The sequence below is a fragment of the Cucurbita pepo genome, chromosome 6, assembly GCF_057944985.1.
Source record: "Cucurbita pepo subsp. pepo isolate OVF chromosome 6, ASM5794498v1, whole genome shotgun sequence".
In the NCBI taxonomy this organism is placed as follows: Eukaryota; Viridiplantae; Streptophyta; class Magnoliopsida; order Cucurbitales; family Cucurbitaceae; genus Cucurbita; species Cucurbita pepo.
The window spans coordinates 7,184,479-7,199,242 of NC_141803.1; the positions used below are offsets into that span (position 1 = coordinate 7,184,479).

At 36.5% G+C, this 14,764-nt stretch overlaps 1 non-coding gene across 1 annotated transcript; it reads left to right on the top strand.

Annotated features, from left to right (window-relative positions):
• The first annotated feature begins 8,545 nt into the window (after nt 1–8,545).
• On the top strand, nt 8,546–8,618 carry TRNAA-CGC (transfer RNA alanine (anticodon CGC)). The gene has a single exon. It is a non-coding gene; the product is annotated as a tRNA-Ala (tRNA).
• The last annotated feature ends 6,146 nt before the right edge of the window (nt 8,619–14,764 follow it).

The following is a 14,764-nucleotide window of genomic DNA, read 5'->3' on the forward strand; positions in this document are numbered from 1 at the left end:
TAATAATAAATTTATTTTATTACATACATAAGTAATTATCATTTTTTTAAAAAACAAAAGGGCAAGTACACATACATAAGTACTTAGCCACACTCTCTCTTTTCTTGTTCGTTCTTGTTGTAAGTACTTACACCCTTTAGTTCTGTTCTTGATAAATTTTTCATGAGAAATAAAACATAGTTTGAACCTTACCATAAATTTCTTTACGGTAAATTTCCTTAGGGGCAATGTAGTCATTTTACATCGTTGCTTGGTTTAGCTAATTAACCTAATCCAATACCCACCAAATTTCATATATAATCTTAACATGCCAAATTTTATGATATGATTGACATGCAAAACGACGAGCTAGCATGAAATACAACCTCGACATATGCATGAAAGATATGATAAACGATATGAAAAATAATATGATATGAAGGAAGATGCTAGTTGTGCATTAAATGATAATGAAAATGAAAAAATGTTGGGACCTCATGCATTATTGTGCGCTCATGCATCGGGGGATACCCCTTCTTCTTCAATATATTATGGACGCGTATGCTACTAGGTAGGGGAACGCTCATTATGTTTATCATAATACTGGGTCACTATTCCTAACGAGTGTCTTGCATCAACAGCTACCATAGAATGCTCGCCCGACTAGAAAGAGGACTAGGAGATGTGCAAACTGTTAGGATAGCCACCATAAGAAAATAGACTCTTATGATAGGTCTCATTTATGAAATTGTATGAGTTTGCATTTAACCTCAATAGTGGGTCACTTACGAAGTATTTCTTAAAATACTTAAGCCAATTGCTACTTCTATTTAAGGTAAAGGCAAGGCATCACTGTACGAATGATGACGACATCGCAATTCAAAACCAGGACACATGCATAGGCATCACTGTACGAATGTTGACGACATCGCAATTCGAGACCATGACACATGCATAGGGTAGATGCATTTATTTTCTTAGCCTTAGGCTAGAATATGAGGTTTTTAATTTAAATATTTATTTATTTTATTTAGTCTTTCATTGTGTCGTTTTAAACATGTTTTCGAATACGTATGTCCATGACAGTGTTTTAAGATAGAGTTTACGTTTTATGAAGAAGTTTAAATGATAATTTATGCATAGAAATGATTATGAGATGATGGTAACAACTCTAGCTAAGTAGAAATCTAGGGTCGTTACAATTTCCTAAATCGGAGAAAGTGCAAAAATGTCTAATTCCTATCGGGTTGACTTTGATTTTTTCTCTCATTTTATTTTATATTTTCTTTGGTCCCGGTGTATTATTTTAAAAAATTTTCTCTTCTACCACATCCTGAAATTCAACCCCTAAAGTCTTTAATAAAATTATTATATTTAATAATAAAAAGGAAAAGTAGGAGAATTTGTAGTATAGCTTATTTGGTAAAGCTTTTTTTAACGTGAGAGGCATCAAGGTACAATTGGCATCCCCAAGGCATTGGGTTTATACTCACTTTTTTTTTTTTTTTTTTTTTTTTTTTTTTTTTTTTTTTTTTTTTTAAAGACCTAGAACTGTATAAGTTACGTAAATAGGGTGTACTTACTTTACATGGTTCCATTCACTCCATCACTTACCTAAAAAGAGTAAACTTACCTTGAGTTGCTATCAATTTCATAACGTAATCATTTTTATGCAGAAATAACGTAATTAAAACAATGTCATAGACTTACGTGTTCGAAAATATCTTTAAAATGATACAGCAATAAACTATAGGCTAGAATAAGACGTTTTTAAGTCTAAGAAAATAAATGCGACTACCTTATGCATGTAAAATGATCTCGAGTTGCGATGTCGTCGTCAGTAGTACACGGATGACTTGCCTTTACCTGAAACAAGCAGGTGGCTTGAGTATTTTAAGAAATATTTAGTAAGTGACCCATTTGTTGAGGTTAAATGCAAACACAGAATCATGAATGAGACCTATCATATCAGTCTATTTTTCTACGGCGACTATCCAAAGCGGGGAATTGGATGTGTACATAATTTTCCAACACATGGTTTATATGTGCGAATATGGACCCACTAGTATGTTCGCATACCTCCTAGGCCTTTTTTTGATCAGGCGAGCATTCTCTAGTAGTTGTTGATGCTAGACACCCATTAGGAATAGTGACCGTCATGGTAGCATTATGGTAAACATAATGATCGTTTTCCTACCTTGTACTATATGTATCCATACTATCCTAAAAGGAGAAGGGGTATCCCCGGATGCATGAACACACAATAATGCATGAGGTCACAACATTTTTTTCATTTTTATTATCATGTACTACAACCCCATTCACTCAAGCTTTCCTCTCCAAATACGGTAATGGTAGCAAGTGTATGCTCATCATGACTTAGATCCTTTCTCAACTGTACTGCTAACACCATTTTCATCCCTCTAGGCTAATGGGTGTTTTTCTGGATAATTATCGGGTTCGACCCTGTTATTACCAAGCTTTTTGCTAGGAGCATGGGAATAACTTTGTGTTCTAGTAGGAAGTTCATCCTTAACACGATGTCGAATTCGTCCATCTTGACTATCGCAAAGTCAGTTCGTCCAATCAAAGTCCCCAACTTCAATCATTTTGCTTTGGTCTCCGTCATAGAGTTGTGGGTGGCTCTTGAGTCGCCAGTAGTGTTTCTGGTCACTCTATGGTTAACTCAGACCTCAACATACATAAAACTGCAATCCATTAGCTCTGTTGTCTCTTCCATTCTCTTCTGAAAAGGTAGACAGTATGTAACTTCCCATCTCCAAGTTGCTGATATCTTCACAAAAAGTGTTTCTAGACCTCTCTCTGAACTTTTCAGATCCGAGTTTTACGTTCGTTCAAGTTCAATGCTTAGCTTGCAGAGTGGTGTTAAGGATATTTAGTCTTGAATTATGATGTATCATATGTATCATATTTTGACAATTTATTATGAGCAAATATCTGGTATGATGCTTGACTTCCATTACTGCTTACTATAAATATCATATTTGTTGTTTTATGACAGTCAAATATATTGTATTCATTTATTACTTCTTCCATCTACCGTTCATTGTCTATCATTTGATTTGTTGAGAAGGATTTTTGACCGAAAATAACTGAAATGGCTAGGATGAGACTAAGCTTGTCTACTTTAAACCATATTTTTTCCTCTTTCTTCTTTTCTCTCTCTCTTGTTTCTTTTACCTTCTTTCATTAATTCTGGTTTATGTTACTTTCATGTACCAAATTTTAAAATGACCAAAATAACCCTCAACCCTTGAGGGTTGACTTTGAATTTTCTTTCATTTTTCTACCATTTTTAGTTATAGAAGATTTTCTAAGAATTTTTCTCTTCTACTTCATTTTAAAATTTTGCTTCTAAGATTCTAAAAAAATTTCTTAAATTAAAATTTTAAACTAGAAATTTGCTCGTGTTGGGACTTGTGTGTCACAATATCTCAATGCTAAGCTAGTGTCAAGCTCAACGCCCCTTAAGGTGCCACGATGCAAAAAAGCATGTGTCTAATGTTGAGATTTGTTATGAATGTTGTTTTACGTGCTTTTCATTGTGTTAGAGAGAAAGATAAACTATTGCGATCTTATCTATAAGGGATTGATGGATGTTATCTCCCCATTGAGCTTGTTCTCTTGTATGTTTGCATGATATAGTATGTGTCAGCTCCAGGTGTTTGACTATGTGTTCTCTCTGTAGAACATGTTTATCTGCACAAAACTAGGGCATTAGAGTTAGGTTGGCTAGATGATGACCTAGGTTAGGTTGCCTCCAATAGACTGAGCACTTTATGATCGTGAGCGAAAGTCATAGGATCTAGACTCTAGTGTTTCAAGACTAAGAAATATTCAAGGAGTCAAAATAGAACAACCTAGAGCTAGAAGACCGTGTTAAGCTACCTAGCCGCCTTAAGAACCCAATAGACCTTTTCAACTCCTAGAAATGACAGAGGTGTAGTTCAAATTATGGATTCTGCAATTAGGTGATCGATAGATGCAACTCCCTAGAAGAACATGCATGAGAGAACTAAGTTTTGATTAGGGCGCTACAACTAGTGTGACTTACACGTTGACCAAGTTCAAAATGTTTTCCATTAGACCTTGGACCTCAGTATCATTAGTGGTGATCAAAGGTCCCTAAGAACCTCGTTGACCTCCACGTCCTAGAAACGAGAGATGAGATTTAAACTGCCTAAAAGTCCTTAAGAACCTTGTAGGCCTCCACGACAACCAAGAATGATCAAGGTAGCTCATTAAGCTATAGTAGTGTGAACAGTGTCACATGGCTGTTCACTACCCTTTCCACTTTGGTATTGTATCGTCGAGACACTACTTCGGTTTCCATACCTTGGATCTAGGCGTTGCTTGTTAGGTTCATGCGACATGTGCCCCAACCTAGTGTAAATGACCAAGGGTCTCCTAAAATAGGACCCTTGTGCTGTAAACCCGTCCCTGAGCGTAGGTTGACCTAGTAGCTAACCGACACACAGGGGATCGCTTCCCCCAAACTTTGAAGACTTTATGGTCCTGTGGGAGAGTTGTTAGGTAAGCCCGCTCAAATTATTGTTTAGATTCCGATCCAACCATACTGTTTTTGCAACTTATGAGTTCTCGCCTCAACCTAGAACACTGATCATTCACTACATAAATAAGACAAGCCACTTAAGTCGAAGAAAAGAAAGAATGGAAAACTCACACAGACCCCTATGTGTATGCTTCATTTAAGAGACCTGCTCGAAAGTTGGGGTACCCAGTTGCTCAGAGAGCATTGAAACCTAAGCCCAAACTTCCAAGAACAAAAAGTAAAGCCCGTGATACTTACTAAGTTAAGGATGCGTTGAAAGCTTACGAGTAGGTTGCTTATTGAGTATTATTATACTCACCCCTTACTCTTTTCTTTTTTAGGTGTTTATAGGCTGCTGCTCGAGGTGAAGGAGCATTCAAGAGCTGTGTGGTCATAGTGGGGGTTGTTCTAGAGTGCTAGCCCATTTTTACATTTTTGAGGCTTTTATATTTTTGTTTTATAATGGTTTCCCGGTTTGTAATATTTTGAACAACATCGTCTTATAATTGGACTTAATTTTCTATTTAATTTTGGTGTTTACTTTTTTTTTCTTATTTAAGTTTTAACCGATTTTTTTTATTTTTTTAAATTTATTTTCGCTTTCCTCGTATTAGTCTTTATTCGAGTCTCACATGCTACAGCTATCACTTTGCATGCAAGAGGTACCATAGGTATGATTATCTATTCCGTAAGTAACCTACCCACTCTTTCTTTCCTTATTCTTGTTGTAAGTACTGAGGCAGACTTTGGTCCTTGGATTCTGAGATCTCAACCTTAGTTCTAATCTAAGGGTCTTAGTACTATTGTTCTGGGTGTGTACTAAGTAAGTAGCTTGTCACACTCTTTCTTTCCTTGTTCTTGTTGTAAGTACTTACGCGGACCTTAGTCCTTGAATTCTGAGATGTCAACCTTACTTCTAATCTAAGGGTCTAAATACTTTTGGTCTTGGTTTGTAAGTACGTAGACGGACTTTGGTCCATGGATCTTGAGATCTCAACTTTAGTTCTGATTTAAGGGTCCTAATACTATTGTTATGGGTCCTTGTCTTCCGAACTTGGATCTTGATCCTTGTTCTATTCCTTGATCGTTGTCTTGTTCTTGGTCACTTTTTAGGTTGTTCTCTTTTTGTTTCAGTCTCCCAAACACTCTCCCTATGATTTATGGTACTAGTCATGAACTTGACAACTTGTGTCCAATGCTTCATACATTCCAAGTGACATAGTCTGCATCATACGCTCCAAGCAACACAGTCTGAAACTACGTCCAAGTCTTCATGCGTTCCGAGCGATGTAGTCTAACCCCGCATCTAGGTTTCATACAAAATTTCATAGCATTCGGAGGTTATCTAGATCATGAATCGAAGGTAAATTTCTTAAGGAGCATTATGGTCATTTTACACCGTTACTCGGTTTAACTAATTAACCATATCCAATGACAACCAAATTTCATATATATTCTTAACATGTCATATTATGCTTAGTATTAAAAATTCATAGGCAGTGGAGTTCATTTAGTGAGATATTTTAAATTTGGAGTCTTCACTCACGGTTCTTGGTATTTTCCTTTCATATTCCTTTAATTCATACTTGATTTAAGGTTTATACAAGGATCCAAACAATTTCTACTAGTATTTCTTAAGAACTGTCCAAAATGGTTACTTACATCGTTATGAACGTTCAGGACCTTTATTATATAAGGGGGGTTGTAGCTCATATGGTAGAGCACTCGCTTCGCATGCAAGAGACACAAGGTTCAATTCTGTTCTAATCTAAGGGTCTGGGTACTTTTTTTCTGCTTCTTATCTTCAAAACTTGGATCTTGATCCTTGTTCACTCCCCTAGTATTTATGATACTAGTCATGAACCTGATATCCTGTGTCCAAGGCTTCATACGTTCGAAGCGATAGTGTTAACCTACGTCCAAGACTTCATACATTTCAAGTAACAAAGTTTGAACCTATGCCATGGGTTCATGCGTTCCAAGCGACATAGTTTGTACTCGAATCTAGGTTTAATAAAAAGTTTCTTAGCATTTGGAGGTCCTCTAGATCATGAGCCAAAGTTAAATTTACTTATGTGCATTATGGTCATTTTACATCATTACTCGGTTTAGCTAATTAAACTTATCCAATGATTACAAAATTTCATATTAACTCTTAACATATCATATAATGCTCAGTATTAAAAATTCATAGACAGCGGAGTTCATTTAGTGGGTTATTTTAATGTTACTTAAATCATGAGCAATTTAATCGGTTCGGAGCCTTAACTCACGATTCTTGGTGTTTTTCTTTCACATTTAATTCATACTTGGTTTAAGGTTTATACACGGTTCGGAGCCTTAACTCACGGTTCTTGGTGTTTTTCTTTTACATTTAATTCATACTTGGTTTAAGGTTTATACAAAGATCCAAGCAATTTCTACAAGTACTTCATGAGAAGAGTCCAAAATCGCTACTTACCTCGTCATGGACGTTTGAGATCGTTATTTTATAAAGGGGGTGTAGCTCATATGATAGAGCGCTCGCTTCGCATGCGTTCAATTCCATGCACCTCCATTGTGTTTGTTTTGAAATCTTAGGTTCTCCTTAGGTTCAATGAGAAATAAAACATCCATACATAAAAGTAATTAAAAAATGGAATGAGTACAAAGGGTCTTGGTAATATGGTTCTCGAATCTTATCTTCAGACCTTCTTACCTCATCATGAAGGTTTGGAAACTTTATTCTATAAAGGGAGTGTAGCTCATATGGTAGAGTGCTCGTTTCGCATGCGAGAGGCACAAAGTTTAGTTCCTTGTACCTCTATTGTATTATTTGTTTTCAAATTCTTCGACCTTGGTTTATAAATTCTTGGATCCTTGGTTTATGACTCAACCTTAATTCTGGTCTTACTTAATTCTGGTCTTAGGATTTTGGTACTATTGTTTTGGGTTTTTATCTTCAGAATTTGGATCTTGATCTTTTTTCTAGCCCTTGATTGTGTTCTTGTTCCCCAAGATACTCTCCCATGATACTAGTCATGAATCTGACCTCCTGTGTTCAAGGTTTCATACGTTCAAAGAGACATAGTGTAACCTAGGTCCAAAGCTTCATATATTTTAAGTGACACAGTTTGAACCTATGCCATGGGTTCATGCGTTCAAAGCAGCGTTGTCTGAACTCGAATCTAGGTTTAATAAAAAGTTCCATTGTATTTGGAGGTCATCTCGATTATGAACCAAAGATAAATTTCCTTATGTGCATTAGGATCATTTTACACCATTACTTGGTGTATCTAATTAACCTTATCTAATGACTACCCAATTTCATATAAACTCTTAACATGTCATATTATGCTCATATTAAAAATTCATAGGCAGCGAAGTTCATTTAGTAAATTATTTTAATGTTACTTAAATCACGAGAAATTTAATCGGTCCAGAGCCTTAACTCACGGTTCTTGGTGTTTTTCTTTCACATTTCTTTAATTCATACTTGGTTTAAGGTTTATACAAGGATCCAAGCAATTTCAACAAGTACTTCTTAAGAAGAGTTCGAAAAGGCTAATTACCTCATCATGGACGTTCGAGACCTTTATACTATAAAGGGGGTGTAGTTCATATGGTAGAGTGCTCGTTTTGCATGCAAGAGGCACACGATTCACCTCCTCCATTGTGTTTATTTTGAAATCGTAGGTTCAAATCCTTTGAATTGTAAGGATCTCCAAGACACTCCCTCTAATATTAAGCTAGATCATGAACCGGAGATACTCCCTCTGATATTAAGCTAGATCATGAACCAAAGGACCCAATACTACTTAACCTTATCCAATGAGCACCGAATTTCATATAAACTCATGAGCAATTTGATCAGTTTAGAGCTTTAACTCACGATTCTTGGTATTTTTCTTTCCTTTAATTCATACTTGGTTTAAGGTTTACAAGCATGGATTATGAAGAGTCCAAAATCGCTGCTTACCTCGTCATGGACGTTTAAGACATTTATTTTATAGAGGGGGTGTAGCTCATATGGTAGAGCGCTCGCTTCGCATGCGAGAGGCACAGGGTTCAATTCCCTGCACCTCCATTGTGTTTGTTTTAAACTTAATTCTTGTCTATTCTTGCCTATCACACGATTCCTGCACCTCCATTGTGTTTGTTTTAAACTTAATTCTTGTCTATTCTTGCCTATCAGACGATTTCTTTCTTGGGGTAAGTACTTAAGACTCTTTATCATGATATATCTTTAGAACTTTGATCCTTGGATTATGACTCAACCATAATTCGGGTCTAAGGGTTTTGGTACTATTGTTCTGGGTTCTTATCTTCAGAATTTGGATCTTGATACTTTTTCTAGTTCTTGATTGTGTTCTTGTATCTTCAGAATTTCGATCTTGATCCTTTTTCTAGTCCTTGATTGTGTTCTTGTTCGTCAAGACACTCTCCCTAGTATTTATGATACTAGTCATGAATCTGACAACCTGTGTTGAAGGCTTCATACGTCCAAAGAGACATAGTATTAACCTAGGTCCAAGGCTTCATATATTTCAAGTGACACAGTTTGAACCTATGCCATGGGTTCATGCGTTCAAAGCGGCGTTGTCTGAACTCGAATCTAGGTTTAATAAAAAGTTCCATAGCATTTGGAGGTCATCTTGTGTATGAACCAAAGATTAATTTCCTTATGTGCATTATGATCATTTTACATCGTTACTTGGTTTAGCTAATTAACCTTATCCAATGACTACCCAATTTCATATAAACTCTTAACATGTCATATTATGCTCATATTAAAAATTCATAGGCAGCGGAGTTCATTTAGTAAGTTATTTTAATGTTACTTAAATCACAAAAAATTTGATCGGTTCGGAGCCTTAACTCACAGTTCTTGGTGTTTTTCTTTCACATTTCTTTAATTCATACTTGGTTTAAGGTTTATACAATGATCCAAGCAATTTCTACAAGTACTTCATAAGAAGATTTCTAAATGGTTACTTACCTCATCATGGACGTTCGAGACCTTTATACTATAAAGGGGGTGTAGTTCATATGGTAGAGTGCTTGTTTTGCATGCAAGAGGCACACGATTCACCTCCTCCATTGTGTTTGTTTTGAAATCGTAGGTTCAAATCCTTGGAATGGTAAGGATCTCCAAGACACTCCCTCTAATATTAAGCTAGATCATGAACCAAAGGACCAAATACTAATTAACATTATCCAATGAGCACTGAATTTCATATAAACTCATGAGCAATTTAACTAGTTCAGAGCTTTAACTCACGATTCTTGGTATTTTTCTTTCCTTTAATTCATACTTGGTTTAAGGTTTATACAAAAATACATACAATTTCTACCAGCATGGATTATGAAGAGTCCAAAATGACCACTTATCTCGTCATGGACGTTCGAGACTTTTATTCTATAAAGGCAGTGTAGCTCATATGGTAGAGCACTCGCTTTGCATGCGAGAGGCATAGAGTTCAATTCCCTGCGCCTCCAATAATGTGTGTTTGTTTTGAAATCTTAGGTTTAAATCCTTAGAATTGTAAGGATCTCCAAGACACTCCCTCTAATATTAAGCTAGATCATGAACCAAAGGACTTCATGAGCAATTTGATCGGTTCGGAAAGTTCATGGTTATACTTGCAATTTCTACAAGCATTGATTATGAAGAGTCCATGGTTATACTTTCAATTTATGGCTACTTACGTCATGGACGTTCAAGACCTTTATTTTATAAAGGGGGTGTAGCTCATATGGTAGAGCGCTTCGCATGCGAGAGGCACAGGGTTCAATTCCCTGCACCTCCATTGTTGTGATTATGAAGAGTCCAAAATGGCTACTTACCTCTTCCATTTTTTCTTTCCTTTAATTCATACTTGGTTTAAGGTTTACAAGCATTGATTATGAAGAGTCCAAAATGGCTACTTACCTCGTCATGGACGTTCGAGATCTTTATTCTATAAAAGGGGTCTAGCTCATATGGTAGAGCGCTTGCTTTGCATGCTAGAGGCACAAGTTTCAATCTTAGGTTCAAATCCTTGGAATTGTGTAAGGATTGGGTGACTTGATGACTCTAAACTATAGAAAAAAAGATGCTTGGATATTGATCCTTGTTCCGAGTTCCTTGATCGTTGTCTTGTTCTCCAAGACACTCCCTCTAATATTTACGATGCTAGTAATGAACCTAACATCCTGTGTCCAAGGCTTCATACGTATGCATTACAAGAAAATATTCAAGAATTTGATCGGTTTAGAGCTTTCACTCACGGTTCTTGGTATTTTTATTCCTTTAATTCATACTTGGTTTAAGGTTGTGTCCAAGGCTTCATACGTATGCATTACAAGAAAATATTCAAGAATTTGATCGGTTTAGAGCTTTCACTCACGGTTCTTGGTATTTTTATTCCTTTAATTCATACTTGGTTTAAGGTTTATATAAAGATCCAAGCAATTTCTACAAGTATTTCTTAAGAAGAGTGCAAGATGGCTACTTACACGTCATGTAATGAATGAGTATAAAGATTCTAGCCTATAAAACTATTTCTTTTCTTGTTCATGTTGTAATTACTTGGACTCTTTAGTTCTTATCTTTAATTGTGAGTTATTATCATGATTTATCTTTAGGACTTTGATCCTTAAATTATGAGGTCTCAACCATAGTTCCGATCGAAGGGGCTTGGTACTATTGTTCTGAATTTGGATCTTAATCCTTGTTCTAGTATTTGATCGTTGTATTGTTCTCCAAGAAACTCTCCCTAGTATTTATAGTACTAGTCATGAACCTGACATTCTGTGTCCAAGGCTTCATACGTTCCAAGCGACACAGTCTGAACTTGCATCCAAGGCTTCATACATTTCAACCAACACAGTCTGAACCTATGCCATGACTTCGTGTGTTACAAGCAACGTAGTCTAAACTCGTATCTAGGTTTAATACAAAGTTTCATAGCATTAGACAGTCGTCTAGATCATGAACCAATGGTAAATTTCCTTAGGTGCATTATGTTCATTTTATATCGTTACTTGGTTTAGCTAATTAACCTTATCAATAACTACAAAATTTCATATAAACTATTAACATGTCGTATTATGCTCAGTATTAAAAATTCATATGCAGCGGAGTTCATTTAGTATGTTATTTTAACGTTACTTAAATCCTGAGAAATTTGATCGGTTCGGAGCCTTAACTCATGGTTCTTGGTGTTTTTCTTTCACATTCCCTTAATTCAACTTGGTTTAACTGCAGGGATTTGGTCAAAAGCAACTTTATAGCAGCTTTCCATGCTTATGACACTTCCTATGATTGATTCCTTACTATAGAAAACAAATATAACATTTTAGTCACCAGATAAATAAGACTTTGAGATTGATCTTTAGTCATATTCATTCATGTTAAAGTCGTGGGTTATCCGGTAGTCTTCTTTTCAGAGTATATGCTACCCTGGTATTCCACTATATTAACTCATAGAAAGTGAAGCGTATAGTTAGATTCTTGATTTTGGTAAAAGCGGGGCAACCACATTTCTTTCTTCTTGCTCACTATACCTTGACTATCATGTTTGCAACACTATTGTTGGTATCCGTAGAGCTGGAAGAGAGAACCTGCCTCAGATCTACTCTTTTTTTTAGGAACTGAGTAAACAGCCCTCTAAATGAAATTCGGTAGAACTACATTCGGGTCTGATACCAATACTATTTCCATCATTACTATAACCAACCTTAGAAGATCTCATTTTTGATCTTGAGTAGGTTATGTAGGCACTCGCCCTACTCGGTGATAGCAATTGGAAATGGCGGGCTCGACCTTTGACCAAAAATCAAATTAATGAATGAAACAGCTGACGGAGGCGGCTAGAAGGGATTGCTAGAGGATAGACCTTGATCCCCAAAAATAGGATAAAGCATCGATTTTCTCCCCAAAAATAGGGTAAAGCATCGATTTGATCCGAAAAAATACGTGGAGGATAGAATTTCTTTTCTTTCATTCAGCAGCTTTCCTTAGGGAAAAAGGTCTTACGAACTTTTACCCCTATGTTGGATAGAATTTCTTTTCTTTCAGCGGCAGCTATTAAGGAAAAACCTCTTTTAATGTTTTACCCCTATGCTGGATACAAAATCTTTTCTTTCGTATGCAGCTATTAGGGAAAAGGCTCTTTTAATGTTTTACCCCTATGCTGGATACAAAAGATTTTCTTTCAGCTTCAAAATGTTCTTCACCAATGATCCGAGATTGTAGCATAGTTGACCTTGAATCCTCAGGATCTACTACTGGATAGATCCCTTTGGCAGCTAATCCTCTTGATAGTACGGTAGTAGCATCCAACCAAATGTGGTGGCAGGCAGGAGCAGCAGGACCGGTTAAATCGCCCGCAGGTACATAAACAACTTGAATAGAAGTTATGGACCCTTCCTCCTTGGTAGAAGTCATTCTTGTAAGGAACCAACCCATTTTGGTACTAAGAGTCGGTTGATAACCCACAAGGCATTCTACCCAGTAACAACCCGGAGACTTCGGATCTCCCTTGAACGAAACAGAAGATATTGTCGATAACATAGAAGCACATCTAGTTCAATTCCACAATTCCTTCCTCCATTATTCTTAGGATATCTTTTTTGGGACCAAATCCCTCTCTCAGAGATAGGTAGAAGTTTTCATAATATCTATGAAATGATAGATTTGTTAAATATTAGATCTACGCCTATGTAGAAGATAATCGTGTGTCAGAAGAATTCTTTGATGCGGCTGAGTAATTCTCTTCAAGTGAAAAGGCATCATTGGTAGGCGGACAAGCGAGCATTCCTGTGGCATTGGGAATAGGTAATCGCAGTGAATCGGGAAATTCGTTAAAGGATATCCGTATAATGACTACCTTTTGTGAAACCATACCGCTCCTCTCCCTCTTGGTCTCGTGGCTTCGTTCGCTCCTGCACCTATATGGTTTCGTTGCTTCGCTCCTCTCCCTCTTGGTCGAGTGGCTTTCACTCCTCATTTTGATTCTGGTAAAGGGTGGGAATCAGTCCACGAATGAGTTTCTTCTTTAAAATCTCTCCGGTTTACACCAAGGCATAGTAGCTTGTTTATGTCTGATTAACCTCAAGGCGCCTTTTAGAGAAAACAGGGTGATCACGCACGCATCCATATAACTCTGTCTTCTTGCTCACTGCTCAAGGACCTTATGGCTCTGATACACTCCCCCATTTCTTGCCGATCTTGATTTGCAGTTGCAGGGGGGGACCATCTGGAATTATGAATTAGAAAGTCGCTACTTTTTCACTTTGACATTTTTGGGAACACACCAGACTCCCCTATGATTCACCATACATACCTTTACACTATAGAACCGATAGGCAGCCAAGAGTCATACCAGAGAGATGTATTGGTTCCATTGCCAACATCATGTATAATAAATATCAGAAGAGTCCAAAATGGTTTCTTACCTCACCCATGAACGTTCGGGACCTTTATTTTATTAAGGGGGTGTAGCTCATATGGTAGAGTGTTCGCTTCTCATGCAAAAGGCACGGGATTCAATTCCCTGCACCTCTATTGTTATTTGTTTTAAGATTCCTATCTTTAAAACTTGGATATTGATCCTTGTTCTAGTCCTTGATTGTTGCTTCGTTCTCCAGGACACTCCCCCTATTATTTATGGTACTATTCATGAACCTGACATCCTTTGTTAAAGGCTTCATACGTTCAAAGCGACATACTGTTAACATACGTCAAAGGCTTCATACATTAAAAGTGACACAATTTGAACCTATGCGATGGGTTCATGCGTTGAAAAGCGACATAGTCTGAACTCGAATCTAGGTTTAATAAAAAGTTTCATAACATTTGGAGGTCATCTAGATCATGAACCAAAGTTAAATTTCCTTATGTGCATTATGATCACTTTACACCGTTACTTGGTTTAGCTAATTAACCTTATCCAATGATTACCAAATTTCATATAAACTCTTAACATGTCATATTATTCTCAGTATTAAAAATTCATAGGCAGTCGAGTTTATTTAGTGGGTTATATTAATGTTACTTAAATCACAATCAATTTAATCGGTTCGAAGCCTTAATTCACGGCTCTTGGTGTTTTTCTTTCACATTCCTTTAATTCATACTTAGTTTAAGGTTTATACAAAAATCCAAGCAAATTCTAAAAGTAATTCTTAAAAAGAGTCCAAAATGGTTTCTTACCTCATCATGAACGTTCGAGACCTTTATTCTATAAA